We start from the raw sequence: 4779 nt of genomic DNA on the forward strand, positions 1-4779 counted from the left end.
ATGGAGCCAAACGTGTTAAAAGAACAAAAGCACAACAAGCAGAATTTAGAAGAAGAATTTATTTACAGGTACACAAAACATTTTTTTAATCAAATAATCGTTTTTACCAAATTTTATGTATATGAATATGAGGTTATGTATATTGAAAACAAAACTGCAAACGGAAAAAAGCAGCCACCAAGGTGTTACTTAGGCCACTCTCACACATGCCAACGGGGCCTCACAGGCAAGCACTCGATGGTGGCGTTTTTGTAACGCTGCGATTTTCAAGCGCTGTCTGCTCTATTTTACCATGTCTAGAACAGATCACCGCCCATCGCAACTATGGGGTGCACTAAAGCCCGCTGCCATACGCAGGAACCTACATCTAAAAACGAAAGCAAGATCGCAGCAAAACGCCACAATCAAAATTGCGGCGTTTTGCCGACAGCATGTGTGAGAGTGGCCTCACACTGGTGTAATAGGCCTTGTATTTGTGGAGCGAAGGAAAAAAAAACAAAAAAAAAAACAGTGCATTTATAATTACATTTTAATACATTGCATAGATTTGATAGAAGTATGGTGTAAATAAGGTACAAAAATGAAGCTAAGAAGATCTGTATAGTTCAATACTGAGTTCCCTGAGATCTTTCTGGTGCATTTCATCCTCCTATCCAGCATCCTCACAGGGATTAATCAGAGCCAATTTCAATGTAAAACACACACATAGGCATTAACAGTACTGAACAGAACTGACAAACACAAAGTGGAGTCATGTATAAAATGTACGGAGAGGAATTCCTTTTTCTGTTGTCTACCGCTATTTCCTACACATTTGTATATTTGATAAAGCTACATTCTCATGTATATGACACACTCATGGCCAATGTACACCCTTGAACAAAATGAGGGAGGGTAAGAGATATTTATGAAAAAAAGTTTGGTGCATGTGACTTTTCACTAAAATATCCAGTTTTTTTTTTTTTTACATTTTGGTAAGAAAATTGGACGGGATTACATAAGAGGGTTTAGAGTCACCAGTTCAGCAGATATACCATGTTTCCCCGAAAATAAGACAGTGTCATATTAATTTTTGTTCAAAAAGGTTTAACATTTTGACATGTATAGCTGCCTGGACACTATTTAAATTGACTTTTTAAATTAACTGTTAGCAGGGCTTCTATTTCAAGCATCCTCAAAAAGCCTGAAAAATTATTTTGGATCCTCAAAAATTCTGGAAAATCATGCTATGTCTTATTTTTAGGGTAGGTCTTATTTTTAGGGAAACCGGGTACTAATAATTTACGTCACAAATTGTCCCAAGCTGTAACGCAAATCTATGCCTTTCAATTTCTAGCACAAAGACAGGAAGTTTCACCAATTTTACTCCAGTGAACTTTGGTTTAAGACTGGCTTCCCCAGTGGCTGGGTTTATTATTGAGTTCAAGCAGCTTCTTCACACCCTCCCAGTCAGAAAGTATCTAGGGAGTTAAAAGGTGGACTTTCACTTAAGTTTCCTGTTGGATGGGTCAGAATTTTCCTTCAAAGAACGATAAGTCCCAAACAGTTTTCGGGCATACGGCACGAGTATATCTTAACCAAAATTTCAAGGCTGGTGACATTTTTCACCACAAAAGCTTCTTATACCGGAAGCTCAATATTTTTGGCAGAATAAGCAACCGACGTACATCAAGACACACCCTGGATTAAACACATATGTAATAAAAAGTATGCATCTATAGCCATAGCGTATGTATATTACAAACCACATCTAATCTAGTATTGGCTGGCCAAGGGTGTGAATCTCCTGATGAGTTGAATGGCAGTCACCAAGGTTGCAGAGCTACTGTTATCTGTTGTACCCCATTGGAGCAACTCTGGTGAGATTTTAGGCATGGGTGATGCTAGAGTACTGTACAAGAATTTAACTTACTTAAATAGTATATAAATAATGCCTGCAAACTATCTGATGACATCAAAAGTGCAATTGTAGCTGGGATCTGAAGTAATTGAGGCTCTGTACCACACGCCAATGAATTTGAAACAAAGCTCATCAATATGTGATTTAGGGCTTATTTACAGGAGCGTATCGGCCAGCATTTTCATGGCCGGCCGATATGCGCCTCCATCGAAGCAGTTCCTCCCTTCCCTCCCCCTCACCGCCTCTCTCCTCCACTCTGGCCTTTGCAATGGGACGGGGTGAGGGCGGAGCTAAGCTCTGATCTGTCCTGCCCAATCCCATTGCTGGCTACAGACAAGGGGCGGGTAAGGGGTAGGAGCTTAGCTCCACCCCCATCCTGCCCACGCCAAACCACTCGGAGGGGAGGAGAGAAGCAGAGAGCCGGTGAGTGGGAGGGATAGTCATCAAAAAGCACAGAAGACAACTAAAATAAATGATCACAGAACTCTTTCCGTGCTTTAAAAAAAAAAAATAAAAAAATAAACCACACACACACACAACCTTCACAACATCCAGCCAAGTCAAGAACGATCTAAGGTCTTCAATCAAGAGATGCTTACATGAATGTATATGCAAAGGATTTATCTAAGGATGCAAACCGCTGGTAGCATTCAAGAAGGGAAAGGCCAGATGAAACTTTGCTAAAGAACATATTAAAAAGCTGCCTAGTTCTGGAACAAGAACCTTTGGACAGATGAAGCTAAGATTAAAAGGGGTTGGCACATCGTAGCTCAGGTTTCAAAAATGCATATACTCAGCTTGCTAATATATTTGTTTTCGAAGATCAGTCACATTTTATTAGTGAAGCCATGCCCCCTTGTTTGGCCAGCCTTTGTCCTCTAGTAGGAAGCCATTCATAAGATGACTAATGACCAAGGGGCAAGTACTCTTACACGTCATTCAGCCTGCACTACTGCACCAGCCCTGGTTTCATGTATGTAGCGTGTCCTAGTTGAAGGACTTGTATTGTTGTGAGGGGGCTAACACTACTGCGTGCCCTTTTACTCAGAATGAGACAACTGCCGCAAATTTGATAGAGCAGTGATGCATAATAAAATTCCAAATAATCCTTAGATTTATGTTAGTTCACCCAATTACTCTTGAGCTCATGAAAATGGAAGGACTATGTAAAAATGGATGGATTTTCTAAATAGCTAATGCAATATTTTTGTAAAACTGCTTGAGTTAAAGCTGAAAGTCTACGCTGTGATCACATATTGAGGGCTTGGTTTTCAATACATAATGGTGGTGTGGGAAGGCGAAATTATGGAACCCATATCCCTGTACAACTGTATGTATGGAAATGGAAAATCCTACAAGAAGGAAAATTAACGGTTCAATGTATTGACCTACCAAATGAAAACGTAGAAAAGACATTTCTTAAAAGGAGGAAGAATAATCAATGAATACAATCCATTGTGGAAATTTTCCATTGAGCTTTAAAACATTTTGCTTAGTCATTTCTTAGTTATAAAGTCCTTCCCTCTGTGCCTTACAAAAGGGACTACAGGAAATTAGTTAAAAGTAAATGGAAAAAAATGTTATAGTTGGAAAAGAAGTTGTCTTGTGGAAAAAAGTGCTGAAATATTTAAAGTAAAAACCTCCAAGAGCACATTCACACTTGCACCCATGGTACTGGTCTGTTTTGGTTGTTTGACTTCATCCTCAGAGCCGAACATAAAAATACCAGAACACGTCAGATCCAACTGGACACAATTGACATGTTGCGCCATTTTATCTGGGATTGTATGCCAGATCGGCACCAGACGCTCAGAACGGAATATTCATTGAAATATGAACCCGTTCTAAGCTCTAGTTAACCCAATAATAACCCTGTCTAAGAACATGACTGCTACTGCCAATCTCGGTACCAACACTTTGCTTAGTGACCGACTGCAGCCATCTCACATACTTAGACAGCATGTCATTAGCAACCTTGACAAACGGATACTGGTGGGGAATGGAGTGATAGGAGACATTAACAGGATAAGAATAGGTTATTTTCAAGCATTCCACATTTCTACATTTTTTTCACTGGACAATCCCTCTAATGGTACGTTCCCATGGGACAGAAATGCTGCGAGTTTCCACAGCATTTCCACACCCTAAAAAATCCGCACCACATCTATATCCGATTTCAAAAGATACAGTACTCCTCCTCATCTCCAAAGTGTTCGCGCTGTCAGCGCATCCTGGCACCTGGCGGCCAGTAGTGACCGTCACGCCAATGGTCACATGATTGTATTTTGGAATGCGCCGACAGTGCAAAAACTTTGTAGGTAAAGAGGAGGAGGGATGTATCCTCTGAAATCAGATGTGGCTATGGAGCTGATTTCAAGTCAATATCTGCAGATTCTGACTCAGCTTTGGATGTAGAAATGCTGTGGAGTTGGCAGCGGAAATTCCACAATATACCCAAAGGCCAAGCTCTTACATAGTGGCCAAATGGTAAATTGTAATAAAACTGGAGGAACCGATTACACGCAGCGCGTGGTTGTATTCTGTAATTCTGCACAGGAGCCCTAGACACAACGTTTTAGAATTTGCAAAGTTGCTTTTTTAATATACTGTATAAGGCTGCCTGCAGACGAGCGGAAATCCCGCCGCGGGATTTCCCGCGGGATTTCCGCCGCTGAAAGTCTGCATAGGAGTGCATTACAATACGCACTCCTATGCAGACGGCCGCGGTTTGGCCGCGCGAAATCTCGCGCGGCAAACAAACCGCGGCATGTTCTAATTTCCTGCGGGGCACGCACTCACCTGGCCGCCGGCTCCGGTCTGCGCATGCGCCGGCTGCGCGGCAGCCGGCACATCAAAGAGCCGGGGCCGCCAGGCGCGGG

The sequence above is a fragment of the Eleutherodactylus coqui genome, chromosome 2, assembly GCF_035609145.1.
Source record: "Eleutherodactylus coqui strain aEleCoq1 chromosome 2, aEleCoq1.hap1, whole genome shotgun sequence".
NCBI classification, from domain to species: domain Eukaryota; kingdom Metazoa; phylum Chordata; class Amphibia; order Anura; family Eleutherodactylidae; genus Eleutherodactylus; species Eleutherodactylus coqui.